Source organism: Odocoileus virginianus, chromosome 20 (assembly GCF_023699985.2).
Source record: "Odocoileus virginianus isolate 20LAN1187 ecotype Illinois chromosome 20, Ovbor_1.2, whole genome shotgun sequence".
NCBI lineage: Eukaryota > Metazoa > Chordata > Mammalia > Artiodactyla > Cervidae > Odocoileus > Odocoileus virginianus.
Genome location: NC_069693.1, coordinates 43,895,221 through 43,918,670, shown reverse-complemented (window position 1 = coordinate 43,918,670; position 23,450 = coordinate 43,895,221).

The following is a 23,450-nucleotide window of genomic DNA, read 5'->3' as shown; positions in this document are numbered from 1 at the left end:
ACAGCTGATGCCAATTCTTTTCCCCCGTTATTTTGAGGGCATTCATTTTCCCAGTGACTGAAGTCCCGGCATCGGGTGCATTGGTTTGGTTGCAGGGTGGCTCTGGGCCTTCTTGTAGAGGGCTTGCCGGGATATTGGCCCCCACTCAGAGAGGGTGTGTGCTTTGGAGAAGGCCCAGGAAGAGGCCTTCCCAAAGCCGCAGCCAGTACTGTGATCCTCTAGTCTGCCCTCTTATTATATTCTTTCTGGCTTTTCTCAGCTTCCCTCTTAGCCTCCACGTCTCTATTTCTGAATACCTTATCAGCGATCTCAATTGTTTGTGAGCTAGTCGTGGCTAATACCTCGTCCACCTTTTCATGTTTATGTCTGATATCAGGGTAGGCTTGAGACACAAAGGCTGCATTTATCACCACCTGAGACCTATGGATCTATTGGTGTATAAAGTCTGTAGGCCTCACACAGTCTTTCATAGAACTCAGAGGGTGATTCGGTTTCCCTTTGAGAAACTTTGGAGGGTTTTGCCGTATTCATAGGTTTTTGGGTCCTGCTCTTGAGGCCCTGTAAAATAGCCACCCGATATCTCTCCGGTGGCCTCTCCCTTCCTCTGTGGTATGGTCCCAGTTGGGCCTCTAGCGGGGGTGGCTAGTTCTGCCTACCGCTGCGGTACTCTCGGGTGCCATGTCTCTTAACCACTTTCTGGCCTCAGTTAGGATCCAGTGTCTTCCCTCAGTGCTGAAAAGGGTGACTAGTAGTTGGATTATGTCATCCCACGTAGGGCGCTGGGTTGGAAACATAGTCTCCATTAGCCTAATCATGACTTGTGGCTCCCCCGAGTATGGTGGAGTGTGTCTCTGCAAGTTTAATATATCCGTAGTGGAAAATGGCTGGTGATAACAGGCTACAGGGGGCTGACGGTAGTGCCCGCCTGCATCCTGAACCGGAGGCTGTTGTAGCTCTCTGAGGAGCATCTGTTGTGGGGTTCTTTCCCCCTGTTCCTTGGTGGAGCGCAACTTATGTCTAATTCCTGTGTTTTCTTCCCCCTTCCCATCAGTACTCGCCAGGAGAGGTGGACACAATCTAGGAGGTCCGGCTGAGGTGGAATCCCGGGGGCGTTGACCAGAGGTCTCCATTGCTGGGATCGGAGCCTGCTGAAACGGAGGCTCTGTGATCTCCGGAGAGTTGGCAGAGAAGCGGTGGCTGCTGCAGGAACTTCACCTGGTCTTAGGTCGGGCATTAAGGCGGCCTCCAGTCCTGGTGAAGCATTGGATGGCAGGCCCATCAGCATCCAGTAAGGGGAAGGTGGCAAGTCATTACCGTCCAAATCCTGCAGAATTTCTTTTTTATCGTTAGTCAATTTTTGTGCCATTAGTATTGTTCCTTTCCTTTTCTTGAGATAGAATCTCATCCAAGGAGGGGCTTCTTGAGCTAACCCTAGCCATAAGTCAATAAGTGGAAATTGATCTGGATGTCCTGGCCCTCCTGTGACTACTGTATAGACTGCTTCACCTATTATTAAGCTCATGGTGCTTCTGGTGGCCACCCTACTCCCGTAAAGGGCCATTCAACCTCACAGAGTATGTGGAGGCCGTCAGGCTTCATCTTCACCCCATGGTCTCCTCCAAATCCCTTCTTAAAATTTTTAATCATGCACTCCAATACAGTTGCCTTAGATTCATTTCCTCCCATCTTGTTTACCTTCTCGGACCTTCTACATTTCCTTTGCATTCTGTGTACAAAGTTCTCGGTACCCTATGTACTTCTGATATTTCAACTCAACGAAACATTTAAATTGCCATTCTGCCTCCTTCCTAACTGGGATGAGAAGAGCCTTACCTGCCAGATCCCAGAGGGAGAAGGGGGATTGGCATGTCTTCACCTGCTGGTCGGCACAACCAAACCAGAATACCACGTGGTCCAAGACTGTTTCTCCCTTGACTTTTAAAGCCCATTTTGCCTTGGTGGGCTTGATCAGGTGCAGATGAAAACACAGATGGGTTAAATATCCCATGTCCCAGGCCATCTCTGGAAAAGCCAATTCTTCCTCACTTGTGTATCTCCCTCCTTCCAGCCTGACAATTCTGAGGGGGTTAAGAATTCCACAGCAGATGGGACATCTCCTAGGGGAGAGCAGAATACAAGCACACAAATACCAAGTTTCTTCCCCCAAAAGCCCTCTCACAGTGGGCTGGCAATAATTTGTCCCAAGATGGCGTGACATTCAATTTTCTTTAAAAAGCCTTCTCGTGACCACCTGACAAACTTAACTCAAGACCGTGTGGACACTACCTCCGCTACCTCCTGTGACATTTAAGGTCTGTGCATTCCCTACTCTCTCTCAGGGTTGGTCAGGCCCCCTCTTCCACCCCGCAGGGTGGGAAACTTCCCTAGCTGGGAGCTTAATTCCCCCACTGCCATCCACTGCCCACTTAACCTGGAAGGTCCAGGCGTCGAGAAGAGAAATTTTTCCAGACGGGCAAGGCACCTTCCCCCCTCTAGAAGATCTGAGCCATGAGGCCTCGGTGTGGCCCCAAACAGGAGTTATCTCCTCAAAGTGAGGAGTTTCCCAGCCAATGCACCGAATGTTATTGGTTCCTCTGGGAAACAAATTCACTCAGAAGGACAGCGTGGATAGTGGAGTGTCATTTATTACACCGGCAGGTCTGGGACCTCAGGCCAGGGACCCCAGGGTCCCCCAGCTGACTTTTGTAAAAACCTTACATACCTTAAGTGTACATGCTCAAGCCCACATCCACAAATTCCTTAAACCTAGCATGGAAAATGTTAAAGGGCAATACACTCGGGCTACAGCCGTGATTCATAATCAGAAGGGTCAGCTGGTTATACGTTGTAGCCTACACCAATGGGTGCCATAAAGATTACAAAGGTGATTGACTCCATAGGGGATTAGCACATTCTTTCTGGCAATGGGAAATCTTGGTGGAATCTGGTGTTTATCAGTCCAGGAGGCCAATTCGGCCATAGGTATGTTATCCCCATGGCTACTAGGCACATAGTTCAAAGTTCACTGAAAGTGCAAGCAGGCGTATAGTCCAAAGTTCACTGGGAATGTAAGATGGAGTTTCCTTCTTTTTCAAGATGGAGTCGGCTTGGCCTGTTCCTTTCCTCCTTCAATTTCATATTTGTAGTATGCAGCCAAATTCGTAGGACTTCCCTGTGGCTCAAACGGTAAAGAATCTGCCTGTGATGCAGGAGATCAGGGTTCAATCCCTGGATCTGGAGAAGAGAACAGCAATCCACTCCAGTATTCTTGCCTCGAGAATTCCATGGACAGAGAAGCCTGGTGGGCTACAGTTCATGGGGTCACAAAGAATAAGACACGACTGAATGACTAACACACACAGCCAGATTCATGAAAGTACTCTGTCTTGGAAACTAAAAACGTGAATGAAAAATGAGAGGGAAAGGATTGGCAAAACAACATACCAGCATTCAGACTAAGGAAGCCACACCACCTCATACCGTAAACTCTGAAAAGCAGCAGAAAAATGAAAGACTCATTGGAACTTGTATTTGGCTCCTATCCTCTGGCTTCTCAGAAGCTGTACAGGGTGAGGACAAGGCCAGTAGATAAATTATGAAAAACCTAATGCACTTGAAGGGAATGAGAGTTGAGTCAGTATGTAGGGGAAAAAAGACAGGAAATGTCTCTCCAGGGTGGAATATCCCCCTCCAGACATACCACTGTCCCACATAATTTTCCAGAGGGCTATTGCCAGCCCAGGTGACAGCTGTGTGAGTTAGAAAAAGGAGCCCCTTCTGAGACATTCGGCCCCAAAGATTTAGTGCCTTTGTGCAAAGAAGATCCTTTCTCTAAGGAGATGTACCTATGCCAGTCTGGGACAAGTGGCTCAGAGAACCTGGCATAAACTGCATTTTGGCGCTCTGTCGCCCTCTCAGTGAGGCACCCTTGTGCAGTGTGCAAACCACACGATTGCCACAGTCAGGTGCCTCATGGAAGGAGGTAGACACTGGGATTGGGCATTTTAATTTTTTTCATCTGGGAGATTGGCAGACGAGAGAGATTACCACAGTGAATGTGAAAGTTGGTAGTTGTGAGCCATGTGTTATGCCGGGATTCATGACCTCTGGAGGAGAGGATTTTGATGTGGTGCCAGGGATAAGACTTGATTACTCAGAGTTTTTGTGTAGCAAAGTTTCATTAAAGTATAATAAAGATTGGGAAAGCTTCTGACATAGACATCAGAAGGGGACAGAAATAGTGCCCACTTGCTACGTCTGTTAAGTGAAAGTGAAGTCGCTCAGTCGTGTCCGACTCTTTGTGACCCCATGGACTGTAGCTATGTCTGCCATCAGATAAGAGAAACACCTCAAGGCTGAGGGAGTTTCACTAGGCCCCTCTCCCACAATATGCATTTTTAAGATAGAATGGCACAAGGCCTGTGATCCCCAGTCATTAAACAATTCACATGAATACTGGTTTGTTGAGCCATTATCAGCCCAAGATTTGAGAAAAGAAAAATAAAAGATTAGTCTTAGGCAGAACTGATTTGAAGAAAGGCAGATTCCAAAGCAAATACATAGTTTCATTAAAATAGCTTAAGAAAAACATTCCCATAAGAAAAATGAGTTGGTTAGCTCAATGTTTGAGAAAAATAAGTTCAGGCAGAACTAGGTGTCATCAGCAGAGAAGGGAAAAATGTCTACCACTTGCAGTTTATTTCCTCCTGCCGCTTGGGGGCTTCTGGCCTCCCTACTGAAGCTGTTAACACTCGCAAATGCAAATAGAAAAGAGATGGGGGGTGGGGGGACAAGTTTGATCCAACATGAACAGAATTGATACCTGTAGGTAGAGGGGGCTACAATTGATACAGGAAAAAAGAAAATTCAAAGCTATCATAAAGTTTTCCCTAAATAAGGAAGAACTAAAAGATAAAGATGACACACCATGTTTCATAAAAAAATGGATACAAGATGAGCAATGCTGAAACATCTTGGAGAAGTTCAGATCAAAAAAATCCATCATCTTCTAGGGCTCAAATTCTCTATACCAGTTCAATGCTACACAAAAAGTGCAATCTAAATTTTTTCCTGGTCAGTTATAAAGGCAAATGAAGATTTCTTAAATATACAACAACTCAGGAGTTGTAGCAACTATGAAACTTTCTTGAAAATATTTTACTAAATCCAGTCCAATAAATAAATAAATAAATAAATCCAGTCAACCAAGGGGGGGAGGGTCAATGTGAAGAGTAGAGTAGAAAACTTGATACATAAAAACAATTAATTAAGATATAAAATTAAAGCAATATGCATTTATAGAAAAGAATGTAAAGCTGAAAGAAAAACTTCACAATTTAAAATAATATAACTAATGATGGTAATGGTGGTGGTTTAATTGCAAAGTCATGTCTGACTCTTTTGACCCCATAGACTGTAGCCTTCCAGGCTCCTCTGCCCTCTGTCCATGGGATTTCTCAGGCAAGAATACTGGAGTGGGTAGCCCTTTCCTCCTCCGGGGGATCTTCCCCAACCAGGGATCAAACCCAGGTCTCTTGCATTGCAGATGGATTCTCTACTGACTGAGCCAGCAGGGAAGGCCCTGACTAATGGACTGGAACAAAAATTCTAGATCTTTCTAATAAAACTCAGTGGGACTAAGGAGAAAGCTTGAGTGAGTGAATTTCCTCATCTTTCACAGCAAAATGTCAATATTCACTTCATTTTTAAAAGTTAATAAATCAAGAAATAAAATTTTTGAAAGTTCACCATTTAAAATACATAAGTAATTTTAAATTACCAGAAGGTGGGGCATGTTCAAAAAATTGACCAGATAGAAAATAAAAGAAAAATGACAGTCTCTAGACCCATTATAACTAACTGTGACTGTCTTCTTTACTACTAGACAACATTGAATTAAAAGTAAAAAAAGCATTAAGTTTGAAGCTCGAATACAAGTGGCCTGATTCAATGTACCAAAAAATCCCATCGTAGTAGAAACTGCTAGCTGTCTATCACAACATCTATTCTTCACTTCCATGGTAACAATTATAGCTGGGCAAATGGCTGTTCAGATATACCATACACTCTATCTCTCTCACGGAGTGTGGCCTTGTGACATTCCCAGAATGTTCCCCAGTGGGTTATGAGCAGAACTAGTGAGTGCCACTTATAGACCTGGCCCATAAATCTCCCTTCTTGCCCCTCTGTGTTCTTCCTGTGGGCTGGGATGACAAGGACTAAGGCGAATACAGTAGCCACAGAGCTTTTGTCTTGTTCTAAATGTGGGGCTGTCTCTGACCATCCCCTGACACACATACTCTGCTTACTAGAACACCCATCATTGACTATTGAGTCAGTATTCTGTCAAAAGATAGAAACTATCCCAGTTATTTGGACAGAAAGAATGTAACACAAAGAACAGTTTAACCAGTATAAGTATCAAGATACATGCATGAAGCAAGTGTCTGAAAATGCAAAGAGAAACAAAAATATGGACAAATGAAATCTACAAGCAAATAATATCATGGGAATAGTATAATGACTAATATATAAATAGTTAATTCTTATTCAAACATCTGAAATTTCACCTTCTTGTTCCCCTGAATATTTTGAAGCTGACCAAATTTGGGGTACCAAAGAAAGCCTCCAGGCATTTCAAAATTAGAAATAATAATGACTGCAATCATTTATGTAAAGTGAAGGGAAAAAATTCTAGTTTCATAGCCAAAATAGAAAGGATAAAAGCCAGACTCTTGGAAATTTTGAAATTCGTTTAAATTTGAAACCAAAATTGAAATTTCATAATGTCTATGCTATAATCAAATTGCTACATATAAGAAGACTAAAACCATATTTAGACAAAAATTCATATTTTTAAACATACTACTAAATAAGAGAGAATGGAAATAAATGAATTAAGTACTCATTGCAAGAGAAATTTTAAATTAAACATAAATAAAACACAAGAAAATGATAAAATCAAACAGAAATTAATTCAACAACAATAAATCCAAGAGGTGGTTTTTTGAAGAAAGTGCTAGATAACTAGATGATTAATTAGTTAATGGAGTAATAAAGGGTTCTAATGATAGCTTGTATTTAGTTAAGATTTAACTTCCTAGGCACTAGGCTTAGTGCTTTAAGTATCTGAGCTCTATATTATAAAGTAGGTACAATTAGTGGCCTTATTTTACATATAAGGAAACTGAGGAACAGAGTTTAAGTATCTTATCCAAGGCCCCACAAATAGTAAGTGTCTGAACAATCAGATTCCAGATCCCAATATCATCACTCAGAAGATGAAATAATTATTTCACAGAGGCAGATGAAATTTAAGATTTAAATTTTTGATACATATTAACACTAGAAAATTCTCAACCGTGTTACATAACTGGTTCAAAAACACTTCTTGAAGAAACAAGCTCATCTGTTTTTCAAGATTTGAGAAGTCTGAGGTAGGACTGGGGACTCTCTCGCTGCCCTGCGACCATATGCCCATTTCACAGAAGCGTGGGTTCCTCTGTGATGCACCTTATAAACAACATAGTGTGGACCCCAGAGAGCTCCCTAAATGGGGGAGCTGGAACCCCTGTTGCTCCGAGAGAAACACTTACTCTGGAACCTGGCTAATCCTCCTGCTTGCTTCAGAAAGATTACTTGAGGGCATTTTCAACTGACAGAAAAAGCAGGTCCCAGTTGCGTCTTGTAGAACGCACTGAAGGGCACCAGATAAGCAGGAAAGTTCACAGCCTGAGTGTGTTTTACCCTCTTTCAAGCCCATGATAAAACGAGAATGAAAAAGTCGATAATGTCAGTCACTCTCCATCAAGTGTCCACCCTTCCATGTTCCTGTGTTTGGTAGAGAAATACAATGCGAGGCGGATAATTACCGCTCCCATCTCATGCTCTCAGTACAGTGAACTACAGGGACAGGTTTGAAAGTGAAAGGCGCTCAGTCGTGTCCGACTCTTTGCGACCCCATGGACTATACAGTCCATGGAATTCTGCAGGCCAGAATACTGGAGTGGGTAGCCATTCCCTTCTCCAGGGGATCTTCCCAACCCAGGGGTTGAATCCAGGTCTCCTGCATTGCAGGTGGATTCCTTACCAGCTGAGCCACCAGGGAAACCCACAGGGGCAGGTTTAAGTGGCAATTTTGGCTCTAATCCCGGCTGGGCCACCACCAGTAGAGATGACTGATCCAGAAGGGGTTGGATCATTTAGAGAACTGTTTGTTTTCTGAGACTGAAAGCGGGTGCTATAAGCAGAAATCCTTCATGCAACATGCATTTCTAGCTCTTCAGATTCAATTTGTTTTTTTATATATGGAGATATTGCAAGTTGTCACAGCTTATGACCTAGAAGTTTGTCAGTGCAAATCAAGTTTTCCTTCTGGTCAACTTCATGCATGATTTCAGGACTGACAAGAAGCACGATGAATTCAAGTAAAAAAGAAATGATTTGAATCCAATTTTTTTCTGCCACTTCCTTATCCTGAATAAAGTAGGGAAATGATTCCCCAGCCCTGGAAATCATAAATCAGCCCCCAGGTAATAAGATTCCATTTCATTTTAAGATATTTTCCTGGTTTTGCTTTTAGTTGCTTTGTTGTTTCGCATTGATTTATGTCAAAGGACAAAGGACACTCACTTTTTTAGTATTCATAATTCCTTGACTCATAAGTTGATTTTACCCCAATTTAGAACTTCATGCTTACCAATTTCATTCTGGTGGTATTAATCACCATTCACCTTGCTCACAGCCATTTCCTGGTCTCTTGCCTAGAACTGTGGGAATGGACAAAAACTGGGAGTCCGAGAACTTAGGCCTGTGACCTTCCATTTTCTGGATGATTGGACCATTCAATGAACCACCAGTGTTCTCTGAACCTCAGTTTCTTTATCTTTAAAGTGCCTGAGTCAGGCTACATATTTGTGAATGTCCCTTCAACTCTGCCATTTTACCAATCTACCTTCCATCTATGTTACTGTGTGTATCAGTCCCTTTGCTTTAAACTTTCACTTTCTGTGTTGCTAAGTGCTGTCTTTCAAAGAGAGCCTCTACTCTCCTGCCTTAACTATCACCTCTATCCTCATAACACATACCTATGTGTGTATACATATACACTGTATCTCTTATTTGTCCACTAGAAATTTACACTCGTCTGTCCTACCATCTTTCGTCAAAATCTTTCTTATCTAAATTATGTAGAACTTGCTTTTCCTTCCGACTCTAGACACATCCCAGTTCTGGATTTCAGTTCTCTTCTCTAGGGCATCAGCAATTTCCCCAAGCCTGTGGTGATATTTAACTGTCCTTATCATTGATTGCTAAGTCCCATTGTCTTCTTATTTCTGTCCTCAGAATCTGACATCTTCCTGTTCCCACTGCCACAACCCTGACAACCTTGTTTCTCTGGAACTGTCCACTTGACATCTGGCTTGAACCAGGAGGAAGATCCTCAGCAGGGAGTGGAACTGCTTGCCTGCCTGCCTCATTCTCTGTAGTCACAAAATCTTAAATGGAACAAAAGAGAACATGGTTTAAGACTCAGATCTCAGGCCAGAAGAAGGATGTCCGCCACACCAGGAGATGACTGAAAATCTGGGGAGCCATGTGCCCAGAGCCTGCCTATGGATTTACCTGAGACACGCCCCATAACGTCCATCAGTAGCTTTGGCTACACCTCTGCTAAGCTCATGGTGTGATTTATCGCATTAACCCTAACACTAATTCTATGCGGAAGGCATTATTATTACTCCCATTTCACAGCTGAGGAAACTGAGAGGTTAAACAGTTGTGCAAACTCAGTGGCAGAGCTGGAGTCAGAACAAAAATCTGCATACTATCAGATCTGGGCTCGCTGCTACTTTGCTCACCTTTTTAAAAAGCTGATTTGGGTTTATTTTATTTTTCATCTGCCTATATGGCACCCCACTCCAGTACTCCTGCCTGGAAAATCCCATGGACGGAGGAGCCTGGTAGGCTGCAGTCCATGGGGTTGCGAAGAGTTGGACACGACTGAGCGACTTCACTTTCAATTTTCCCTTGCGTGCATTGGAGAAGGAAATGGCAACCCACTCCAGTGTTCTTGCCTGGAGAATCCCAGGGATGCGGGAGCCTGGTGGGCTGTCATCTATAGCGTCGCACAGAGTCAGACACGACTGAAGTGACTTAGCAGCAGCAGCAGCATCTATCACCTATCTTTTTGAATGACAATAATGACTAAGAAAAGTCTAAAATAGTATCCCCAGTGGGGGAAGAATCTTTTTTACTGTAAATAGGAAAGAATGGAAACTTTCTTCCATTTCTGCTGCTTTGGCTTCTGCAGCTTCCCTTCCCCCTGAAATGGAGTCCACAATCCAACTAAGGGTCTTCTGCTTAGAACCCAGGACATTCAGCAAGGGTTCAATAAACTGGGCGTCTCCACTCACTACCCACTACAGTGCTAAACTTGTAGCCGAAGCTGATAAATGCTTCTTGATTGACAGAAAAGAGGGTGGATAGTAAATATTTTAAATGAATGGAGATTTTCCTAAAGGGAGAGGTAATTGTCTGACTGTCTGAAAGTAGGAAAGGGACTAAGGGCTCTCTTGGTAGTTTTATGTATGACTGTGCAGTGAGAGTTAGAGTAAACCCAAATGTATTTATCCTATCTAGAAAATGAAAGGTAAAAAAAACTGTAAGCTTGATGTTTATGAGAACCATTGATCAATGACTATAGTCATTTGAAAGCAAAAATATGAGAATTCTAACTTTGCTTTGTAAAAATAGCTTTAGAGTCACATTCTGTAGCTAGAGGTTTTATGCAAATTAATAATACAAGTGATTTTTCAACTTCTCTTGAACAGGGAAGTAAATAACAAGAACTAGCAGAGTCAGCAGTTAGGTAAGTGGTTTTCTCAAAGGTATGCAGGGCAGTGCCATTAATTTTCTCTGTTATGGAGGTGGAGGGTGATCCTGACACAATTCCTTCTACTCTTGGCCCGGTGCCCCATATCCTTGACAGGAGCTTAGTTGGCAACTGTTTGGTTAAAATACATTATGCCAATGAAATGTTCCTTTTATTCTTTAAGAGACCCAAGGCAACAGGGCATGGTATTAACTAAGGAAACATGTACTAATCTGTAGGTCTATCCTTGCTCCCTCTTATCCTTCCTATTAGCATTTCCTTTTGCTTACATCTCTTCTATCTTAAACATTCCTTCTTTGCCCCACCTGACCCTTCGTCCACACTATCCCTCTCCTCCCATTTAAGCCAAATATCGCAAAACATTCCACCCATGTTCCTTTTTTTCCACCCCTCTCTTTGTCCATCACTGAAATGACTCTTAGTAAGGTCACTAAAAATTTTCCCATCACCAAGTCCAAAGGACATTTTCTTTAGGCCTCATCTCTCAGCAGTGTTTAAACAAATAGCCTCTCCCACCTCAAAGCATCATTTTCCCTTGGTCACTGCACTCTCCTGGTTTACCTTCTCCTCCCTAGAAGCTCTTTCTCACCCTCTTTTACCAGCTCATCCTCCTCTACCCACCATTAAAATGTTGGCATTCCCCCTCCTATACTATTAGTGAGAATGTAAATTGGTGCAACCACTGTGGAAAATAGCATGCGGGTTCCTTAAAAACAAGTGTTACCATCATCCAGCAATCTCACTTCTGAGCATATTTTCTGGACAAAACTATAATTCACAAAGACACATGCACCGCAGTGTTCACTGCAGCACTATTTACAATAGCCAAGACATGGAAGCAACCCAAATGCCCATCAACAGAAGGATGGATAAAGATGTGGTATACACACAATAGAATATTATTCAGCCACAAAAAGAATGAAATAATGCCACTGGCAGCAACAGGGATGGACCTAGTGATTATCAGAGTGAATGAAGTAGGTCAGACAGACAAAGACAAATATCATATGATATCCCATATGTGGAATCTTGAAAAAATGATAGAAATGAATTTATTTACAAAACAGACTCACAGACATAAAAAAACAAACAAGTTTACCAAAGGGGAAAGAGGGGCAGTGGTAAATTAGGAGTTTGCAATTAGCAGATACAACCTACTATATATAAAATAGATAAATAAGAAGGTCCTCCTGGGGCTTCCCAGGTGGCACTAGTGATAAAGAACCTACCAGCCAATGCAGGAGATGCAGGTTCCATCCCTGGGTAGGAAAGATCCTCTGGAGGAGGGCATGGCAACCACTCTAGTATTCTTGCCTGGAAAATCCCATAGACAGAGGAGCCTGGTGGGCTACAGCCCATAAGATTGCAAAGAGTCAGACATGACTGGAGTGACTTAGCACGCATGCACACACTGGGAAGTATATTTAATATCTATAACAAACTATAATGGAAAAGAATATGAATAATTGTATGTATATATATACACACACAGTTGTATATATATATATATATTCAGATATATATCTGAATCACTTTGCTGTACACCAGAAACTAACACAACATTGTAAATCAACTATGCTTCAATTTAAAAAAAGTTGTTCCCTTTGGCTTTGTCTAAGACTCCCTTCTCTACTCTGTGGTCTCTCCCTGGGTGGTCTCACCCTGGGAGGGCGTTGGTGGTCAACAGTCCATATTTGTATCTTCAGCCCAGATCTCACCTCCAATATCAGATTCATATTCAACTATTTGACAGCTCAGTCTGTGGACACTTCATTGTCAATCTGTCTAATATCAAACCTGTAATGATCTCTCTCCTAACTCCTAAAATCTTTTTTCTTCTAGTTTTCTTTCCATGACCATATTCCCAGAGGTACCAGCTTACTTGGTATTCATCACTCCCATAGTCAATCAATTATCGAGGTCTTTCAATTCAGCTTCTAAAAAATCTCACATCCATGGCCAACACCCTAATTTGGGCCACCATCATCTTGTGTCTGGACTTCTGTGCTGGTTCCTAACTGCCTTCCTGCTTTCACACTTGCCTCTCTCGAATCTATTCTCCAGCCATCAGTAAGAGATTTATCAATAGTTTTAAAATGAAAATCTGACCATGATGGTGGTGGGGCGGGGGGCGGTGGGGGTGGGAGAAGGGAGAGCAGAGAGACTTAAAACTCTTTAAAATTAGAAAACAAATTTTTCTAAGATGAAATTCAAAGTTCTTTTCTCAGTTCCTCAGATTCACTATGAAAACTCTGCTTTTGTTTACTTTGCCCCTCCTCATTTCCCTCCTTTTGTCTGGCTATCTCCTACTCATCCATCAGTTCACAGTTTAAGGGTCACTTTGCTGGGAGCTATCATGGCATCCCGAGACCAGAGTGCTCCTTCTGTTACTCACTTCATTTTCCCAAAGAAGGAGAAGCAACGGCCTCAACTGCAGCTCATAACTGACTAAGAGATTAACTCCTTTAAAACCTACACTACCTTTTAAAGTAATGAAAATCCTCTAGAATAGACTATGGTGATGGTTGAATAACTCCATGAATATATAACAAGTCATTGAATTAAACACCCAAAATGAGTGAATTGTATGTTATGTGAATTATATCTAAATAAAGCTGCATTAAAAAAGAAAAAGACAAACTTACACTAGAACAAAAGCTCTAGAGGAGCCAGGAAACTTGTTTATCTTGTTTATCATTGAGTCTATAGCAACCAACAGAATGTTCTGAATGTGGCATGTGCTTAAATGTTAGTTGAATGGTGGTGAAGAGGGTTAAAACAGGGCTGCCCTTCTGAGCAGTTCTGGCCTTCTAGATGGTTTTTACTTAGATTTAGGAAAGAAAGGTCAGCCACCCGGCTTAGGTTAATGCTTTTTATGTAAATGCCCTTAAGCTTCTGTCATACTGCAGTGGGAAGCAATGACACTGAATTTAGAGGTTCCAAGCCCATCAGTCCTTGAGTTTTCTAGTTTCCCTATGGAAGTCCTTCTCTGGCAGCCCCCGCCTAGCTCTATACCTGCAGAAACAGCCAAATTAGATCAAGGGTCTCAGTTCCCACACTAGGGTCTGTGCGCAGCTCTGCCCTTCAGCGTGATTCCCGGGGAAATACAGCTGAGTCATTACTTTCGTCATCACTATTATTGCACATCTCCTGAATAGTTTCCTATGTGTGCGGTACAGAGGTACCGCTGAGAGAGTTCTGTAACCAACAGAAATCAGTTAGTTAGGGAGGAAGCCATAGGAGAGAACTCACACTGACCACACACCCTTATTTCGGGAGACCATTACCTTTTTAAAGTTTTAGAATCGTAATTTTAGAATTGGGCTTCTCAGGTGGCTCAGTGGTGAAGAACCCGCCTGCCAATGCAGGAGATGTGGGTTCGATTCCTGGGTTGGGGAGATCCCCTGGAGAAAGAAATGGCAATGAACTCCAGTATTCTTGCCTGGGAAATCCCATGGTGGGCTACAGTCCACGGAGTCCTGAAGAGTCAGACATGACTTAGCAACTAAGACTATGACGATGACAATTTTAGAATTACTCTAAAGCAAAGCAAGCACAGTAGATGAGTCTGGCCCCATTTAGTTCATCTCTTTCTACTTTCCTTTCTGGATCACTGACTCAAGATGAAACAAAATATGCTCCAGTGAACACACTCACAATTTGCATCCTGACTGGACAAATCACCTTCTTTGTGTTCCTTGGGTCTATGCGGCACCCTAGACAATATCTAAATAGGAGTGTAAGAAGAACAGGTAGATAAGTGGACTGCAGAAAGAGAGGCCAATTCGTTTCTCTTTTCCATCCCAGGCTGCTCTTTCCCAAGCAGGGGTGTCCCTCTGACTTTGAAATTGTTGCCTGTGCTCAGGCTGCTTGAAACATTATTTAAAAGACTTTCCGACTGATGCCTCTTGTGGCTTGTTTATGTAAGATATTAACGGGATTGACTGCAGGATGCGTCTCTGGGTGAAAAGTACCAGTGAATATAAGTGGTTCTAGGGAATAAAAATTAGAACCAGTTTTTTGCTATTAAGTGACTTCCTACAAATGACTTCTGTTTTCTGTCAGGAGCCAGCCAGGAGCAGAGGGGAGGCTGGGAGCTGCAGTGATGGAACATAGAATTCTCTGGAGAGATGGCCAGATTGATGCATTTCCACATGTGCTCACCTGATTGTGGAGCTTTTTAAAGAATTATTTCTAGATTTTTCATTATTGTGAGTGTCCTAAGAGATTTATTCATTTGTTTATTTAAGCATGGCAACTGAACACTTTTATAGGTGCTAGAGATCTAGTGGCAAACAAGACAATTGAGGTCTCTGTTCTCCAGGGCCTTACATGTTAATGCGGACAAACAGAAAAATAAACAAACACAGTAATGTCAGAGCTTGATGAATAAAAAAGACCAAAACAGGATAGTGATTAGATAGTCACGGAGGGACTGCATATATAGGGAATGTCAGAAAGGCTTCCAAGAACGGGTAACATGTGGACCAAAGGATAGGAAACAGCCGTGAGAAGATTTGAGGGAAGAGAATCCAGGAGGAGGGAACTGCCACTGCAAAGGCCCTGAGGCAGGAAAGGAGCAAGTTATCTGTGTTCACAGAGCAGAAAGAAGTCCAGAGATGCTGGAATGGAGTGAACAGAGGGGGGCGGGAAGATGTGAGTGGGGAGGGTGGAGCTGAAGCTAAACCAGGTGGGAGCCCTGCAGGTCTTGGCTGGGATTTGCCTTTCAGTCTAAGTGCCGTGGGAAGACATTGGAGGGTTTTAGGCAGGGTGCTGACATGAATGCCTTGGAATCAGGAAGAATTTGGGGGACTCATTGCAGGATTGGAAACAAAGAGGGACGGACCCGGGTAAGGCCAAGGTCACTGAGGGTTTGTGCAGCATCTGAGCTGAGCACCAGAGTCCCTTGCTCTCACTGTCAACCACCGCCCTTGGCCCCTCTGGTTAACCACTTGGCCTTTACTTTGAGACCAGCTTGAAGACAAGACAACTAAAATTCCTACATGTCTTTAGCTGCATATTTAGCCAGTGCACTCCATTATTTTCAATTCATTGTGGCAACTTATATTGGATTTCTGAACTCAAGTACTATTTCTTTTTAATGAAGAGGCTCTGGCCTTAATTAAGATGGCTTGGCTATATTTGCAGGGTTCACTTTCCACTTTCAAAACTGCTATGACCGAAATGCTGGGTGCCTGAAGCCAACTAACCAGTTCCAAAAGCTGCCCTCCTCCACGTCTCCATCAGGCGACAGGCAGATGCCTAAGGGCTTCCCAGGGACCCCTTGTTGAAGTGCTGGCCGAAGCTCTTCTGTGACATTTATCACAGTTCTTAGAGGCAGAGAATTGCCAATTATCCGTATCTTCTGCTTTTGGAGTCTGATCCAAATATCATTTCCGCAAAGTGAGCTAAATTATAATTTTTTTCTGCTGATTGTAGATAAAAGATCAGAGCATTTCTAAATACACTGCTCTTTTCCAGGAGAGGAATATACATCCCAACACTTAAAAAATAGCATCAACCAACCATAACAAGGGCAAATCTTTATGTTCTCTACAAATAAGGGTTCTTGTCTGGGTCATAGAGGAGTGTGGGAGGTGAAAATGACTTCGTGATGAATTTTGGCTCTACTTTATTCTCTGTCTACTTGTGATTTCAACTCCCACTAGTGTTTTCTTGTGAGCTTATGCTGAATTATGGCATTCCTTCCTTTAGCAAGGTCTCCTGACAGCTAGAACCAAGGTAGTAATAATTGGGTATGGGAAGAAGAAGCATATCTTTAACCAGCTTTTCTGTTTGTGATCAGTGGAGAAAGTAGGGCATGGGATTAACCCTGAGTGAAGCCCAGGGATTGACTGGGTAACAAGACTGACCATTTTAAAATCTATTCTTGCACTTTAAAAATGTTACTCATCAGAGAGCTTTCATAATAGTCCCTTCAAATTAAGATATGACTCTGCTTATTTTTCAGGAAATTAGCAAGGGAGCCCTGAGTGGTTCAACTCCACCCCTGGATTAGAATCTGGGCATGATGGGACGAATGGACTCAGATAACAAAATAGCAAAGCACACCTCTTTATTCATTCCCACCCTTTGGCTGATGTGACTGGAAGAAATACTCTTGGTGTGGGCCCTTCCTGGCAAGGGAAGCAGGAGACACTTTTCCAGGGCTTGAGAGGCTCCAGCATCTCCCTTCCCAGGAAGACTTCCTCACTAGCTGCCCACTGGGGTACAGAGTCCAGCTCCAGCAGCCCTTTAGCTCAAAGCCATTGTTTCTAGGAGATTCTAGGCTAATGGAAACATATCATATAACCACATTTATGGGGATTAATCATGCAGGCTGTCCAAAGGTAGGGTCCTAAAATAATTCCATTCATTTTCTCTTTCCACTTTCATCACCTCTCATCTTGATGCTCCACCTCTTCCCACCAGATTTGCAAACCTGAGTTTTATCCTTTTGGACTAGCTCCCCTGTAAGCATCATGTCTAATCCAGTTCCTCTTCTTCCCAGAAACCCTGTTTTGACTGCCCACTGTTTACAGAGTAGAATCCAGACTTCTTAAACTGTGTCTTGGGAAAGCTTCCAAATCTATACTCTGCTAATGACCAGTCCTCTGCTAACGAGGGAGTCCAGCAGCCCCTTTGGTCCAGAAGGAGAGCAAAGGAGCTGTCAAAATCACACCCATCCCCGCACTATGTAAAGTGTGCAGACACCAGAGAATGTTTATTTCCTTTTCCCAACCTTTAGTTTGTTGAAATGTCAGCTTCATGAGCACACCTGAGTTTCTCTATGTATTTATCCTTTCCTGGCTAAATTGTGGGGAGGCAGATGAAGAGAATACACAGATACATTACACTGACTCCTTCTCTGCCACTGATGGAGACTCCTCTCTGTAAAATAGGGGGAGCAATACACAGCTGGCTTGCTGTGATGTAATGTACATGAAAGTGCCATGTGATCTAGTGCCAACACTGTAGCATCACTCCCCTCCATGCCCCTTCTTACCTCTGTGTGAGCTAAGCAGGCCTAGAAGGGTGCCTTACATATTGGAAATTCTTATTTCTCTGCTCTAGGCAACTCCAGCTGCTGTCCTCTGAGAATTTGCCCAGCCACCTCACAGTCACCCAGCTGCATCTGCCCCAAGTCCACACTGTTCTGCAAACGCTGCTGGCTTTGACACTCAGTTTTTCCATTGTTTTGTTTGTTTTTTGGGGGGTTGGTAGACTTAGATATGGGAAAGACTTTGATTCTTGCGAGCTGTCACAACTGTAAGAAAATCATGCTGATTTTCATGCCTTCAGTAAAGGAGATACCCATTAATTCACACACACTTCAGTATTGAACTTGCTAACAATGAAGAGGTTTATTCCTCTAAAGCTGCATAGTTTCTAGTACCAGATCCACCTCTGAACAGGGTGTGTGACTTTATAGAACTCAGTCAGCTTTCCTCAGCCATCGCAGTCTCACTTGTAAAATGCTGGAGGAAGGGAGTGAGGTGGTCCCCAATCTCCGTTTCCCAAGTATGGGTTTATTTACTCTCTTGTTTGTGTCTCACTGGAGAGGAATAGCACACTGACAGTATCTTTGCTGTCAAAGCCCTAAATGAATCCACCTCAGAACATTTCAGAGGCAGAACAAGCGGCAGCACCCCCAGCTGGTCAGTCAGTCAGTCAGTTCAGTCTCTCAGTTGTGTCTGACTCTGCGACCCCATGAATCGCAGCACGCCAGGCCTCCCTGTCCATCACCAACTCCCGGAGTTTACTCAAACTCATGTCCATCGAGTCGGTGATGCCATCCAGCCATCTCATCCTCTGTCATCCCCTTCTCCTCCTGCCCCCAGTCCCTCCCAGCATCAGGGTCTTTTCCAATGAGGCAACTCTTCGCATGAGGTGGCCAAAGTACTGGAGTTTCAGCTTCAGCATCAGTCCTTCCAATGAACACCCAGGACTTATCTCCCTTAGGATGGACTGGCTGGATCTCCTTGCAGTCCAAGGGACTCTCAAGAGTCTTCTCCAACACCACAGTTCAAAAGCATCAATTTTTCAGTGCTCAGCTTTCCTCACAGTCCAACTCTCACATCCATACATGACCACTGGAAAATCCATAGTCTTGACCAGATGGACCTTTGTTGGTAAAGTAATGTCTCTGCTTTTTAATATGCTATCTAGGTTGGTCATAACTTTCCTTCCAAGGAGTAAGTGTCTTTTAATTTCATGGCTGCAGTCACCATCTGCAGTGATTCTGGAGCCCCCAAAATAAAGTCTGACACTGTTTTCACTGTCTCCCATCTATTTCCCATGAAGTGAAGGGACCGGATGCCATGATCTTAGTTTTCTGACTGTTGAGCTTTAAGCCAACTTTTTCACTCTCTTCTTTCACTTTCATCAAGAGGCTTTTTAGTTCATCTTCACTCTCTGCCATAAGGGCGGTGTCATCTGCATATCTGAGGTTATTGATATTTCTCCTGGCAATCTTAGCTGGTAGGTGAAAATAAATCTCTTAAGTTCCAGCGGTGGTTAACAGCAGGGCTAGGGCCACAGTGTCAGCAGGTGCCCAGGTGGGGAGAACCGGCTGGGGAGAGGGCCTGTAGTAAGCACATGCCCCCTTTGGACGGTTTTCACTGTGCTTTTTGTTGTCTTGCTTTCACGCTTATGTCCTCTAATGTCTCTCTTCTATGTCAACATAGAGTGTGAAAAAAAACTGCTGGAAGAGCACCACCTTTGTAGATCACGCACCATCTCTTGCCACCCCCACCTTCTGCCTCCCCAGTGCTTCTGGGAAGGACTACAACCAAGGGCCCTTCGCTGCTGCTCCAGCTGTGCCTTCCGTCTCTATGACGGCTTTCATCTCCATGCTGTGGGTGAACTGGGTTTTGATAGTGATCTCATGTGGAAGTCTTTTTTTCTTATTTCTGGCTGCTCTCTTTTCAAAATTGTCCTCGTTCCTCTGGTCTGGGAAACTGATAGAGATGTCACCATACTAACATGGTTCTGATTTCTTTCACCAGCATTGCTATGGGATGTGGTCTTTCCCTGAGGTCCCTCCATGAAAAGACATAAAATGCATCTCTCCCAGTTTTGCTGTCCCGCTTGTCTCTGCTCCATTAACACGGGATGGACTGTCCTCTAAGAGGCCACAGCCAGCCAGCCTGCCATCCTTCACCGGGTTTCTTAGGGAGTAGGGAAGTGATGCCGCAGCAATGCAATTTTATCTCTGCTCCCCAATCAGATGTGGCAGATGGCTGCCTCTGGGAGCCAGCAGATCAAAATTGGGTCTCTCGGACCACAGTCTGTGTTCAATGTTCCTCTCGTTGAAGGATGTGGTGCAAAGAATGGAGTCTTAATCAAAGTGAAAGCCCTAGGTGTCGAGGCTTCCATTTCCTCTCAACCCCACACTCTGCCTCCAGTTCCAGCATCACCACAAGCACAGCTCTTCCTCTGATGAAAAATGGGTAGACCAGATTTCCTACATGATCCCTCCTGCCCAGTTGAATTTAGGTGGTAATTCCTGTTTAATTACTGCCTTGTCATCATTTGGGCTTCCCTGGTGGCTCAGAGGGTAAAGTGTCTGCCTGCAATGTCAGGAGACCAGGGTTCGATTCCTGGGTCAGGAAGATGCCCTGGAGAAGGAAATGGCAACCCACTCCAGTAACCTTGCCTGGAAAATCCCATGGACAGAGGAGCCTGGTGGGCTACAGTCCATGGGGCTGCAAACAGTCTGACATGACTGAGCGGCTTCACTTTCTTTATTATCATCATGGCACGTGATCTCCATTTGCTTCTCACTTCCATCTGCTGGAAGTTGTTTTAGGTAAAGCTCTTGAGCTACACCAGTAAGGAACTGAAAGGAGAATAAATCAAGGAAAATAGTATGATAAATAATAATAACCAGCATTGGCTCAATACTCTTCATGCATCATATCCTGTACTGAACACTTGACATGAATTATGACTTCATCTAGCAGATAAACGGGAGTATCTCTACCTCAGTAGAAACCAAGTCTCAGAGTAGGGGGCAGTTTAAGAGCTTTACCAAGATCAAAAGGTGGTAAAATAAGAATTCAAACTCCAGTTGGTCTGCTTCCAGTGTCCATGCTCCCAATCATGTCTCCCTGTCCTCTGGAAAGAACTGGAAGCTGAGCTTGTTTTATCAAATGGTCCAACATCATTTCTTACTCTGTGCTGCCTCTCCCACCTGTCCATAAGCAGAGGACAGACCCATCTAAACTTCAAGGTCCCACCAGAGAGGCTGAGAGTAAATTTAACACTGGCACCCAGGGCTTTGTGCTGTTTCAGCCTGAGGGCAGGAATCCAAAAAGTGCTAGTTATGTTTCTCAAGAGGAGTCTTTTCATGGACACTTGGTTTTTATTCATGAGGAGACATTTGGATGTATGCTTTCTGCAAAAGATCTATTTTGCAGGTCACTTTATCAAATGTAAAGAACAGTCTTGCTAGTTAATGATGCAGTCAGTGAAGTGAGCTGCTTCCTCTTGATTTATGTGTTAGTAACCAAGGTGAAAGCACCCTGCTTGGTCAGCCTAGAGGGAAAGGAAGAATGAAAGGCCAGGGGAGGCTTTCCCACCAGGCACATTTACCTTCTGCTGCTGAGCTGCGTCCCTGCCTGGGAAAGACCTGGCAGACAATAAAGAACCTTGTTTCCCTTCCACCCCTTATTCACCTAGAAACAAAGCCTTTGTGGTTAAATCCTATTGAAATCCTGGGGCTTCCTTCAGTTTGATTTTCCTCCTGGTTTTCTAGGGTCTTGTTTCAAGAGAGGCTTGAGAAATCATGCCGTGTAATTGGATGATTGGTGTACTCTAATCAAGGCAGCAACATGCAACGTACTGAACATTTCAGGTTGATTGTAGTGGGGCGAGTCATTGTCTGCTGGATAAAGCTCCAAGGACAGGTTTGTTTTAATGACCCGCAAGGTGAAATTGCCATCTGGAGGCTGGTCTGTGCTGTTAAGACCATGGGGTCTCATTTGTATGTAAAAACTAGTGAGGTCTCTGAATGATCACTCCTTAATCTAGCTCCATGTGGGTTGTGTCTTAATGAATAATGATGACCAGTTCCCTGGCAGTGCAGGAAATGCTTATTGCATGGAATTAAATGATCTCTTGATAAATTTTAAATCAGCCTGGTTTCCTTCCAGCTCTCACAGCTATCCTCTCTAATCATGAAGCTTGTGCCTAGTTGAATATTTAACTAATTTTACTACTAGATTAGTCAGAGCACAATTTGGGAAGTAAGAAGGATAATATCCTAAATATCTGGAATATCCCTAGCTCACATGTAAATTACTTTTAGATAACTTGGCATTTTAGAAAGTGTGCTACAATTGTATTGAAAACCAAATGTGAAATGATAAAGTTTCCCTTAATTTTTAATATAAAAACTCAGAAAACTTGGGAGTATAGATAATTATAAGACATGCACACAGCAAGAGTGGAAGCCAGTGCTGTTTCATTCTGGTGATAGTTATGCATCCAGATGGCATCCCATAGAAAGCTTTCTAAGAATTGCTATTCACAGGAACTTATTGAAAATTACTTTCCTTGCATGTTCCTGATCACATATCTGGGTTGCTCTTGACTCATTGTTAACATTTGGAACCATTTCTTTCTCTGGGAGGTCGTCTGTTCTGGGTGGTGTCCAGTTCAAAATGATGTGAAGAAATGTCACTAGTGGCCTATTACATAGTAGGTCTGTATAGTCTCTCTGTACAGAGAGCTATATAGTCTCTCTCCTGAGACTCTCAGGAGATGGGGATGATTTTGATGAGACAATTACAGGATTGTCACTTTGTGTGTGTGTGTGTGTGTGTGTGTGTATGAACAAAAAGACAGATATCCAGAACATATTTCTGTTGTTGTTGTTTAGTCCCTAAGTCATGTCCAATTCTTTGCGACTTGTGGACTGTAACCTACCAGGTTTCTCTGTACATAGGATTTCCCAGTCAAGAATACTGGAGTGGGTTGCCATTTCCTTCTCCAGGGAATCCTCCTGATTCAGAGATCGAACCCATGTCTCCTGCACTAGCAGGCGGATTCTTTGCCGCTGAGCCACCAGGGAAGCCCAGAACATGTGTCTCAAGGAGTATTTAATAAGCAAGATCTTCCATGCAAATGGCCAACCAATACATAAAAAGATGCTCAGCATCACTAATCATCAAGGAAATGCAAAACCACAATAAGATATCACCTCACAGCTGTTAGGATGCCTACTATCAAAAAGACAAAAGATAAGTTTTGGTGAGGATGTGGAGAAGTGAACTCTTGTGCACTCCTGGTTGACAAGGCTAGAGAAGTCATCTCCCATGTAGTTCACTTTGTCACCTTCCTTAGTCTTTTCTAGTTTAGCTTAGTGGATTTCTAGTTGTTTTGGCATTTTAATGTCTAGTTGAAATTCTCTACGGTGGGTATGTCACTTGGCTATTTCTGTGTAACAAAGCACTCCAAAACAAATCAGGCTTTTACATGATTCATGGCTAGGGATGGATGGATGAATTTGTTGGTCTTAGCTAGGCTTACTCAGGGTTTCCTTTGTGGCTCA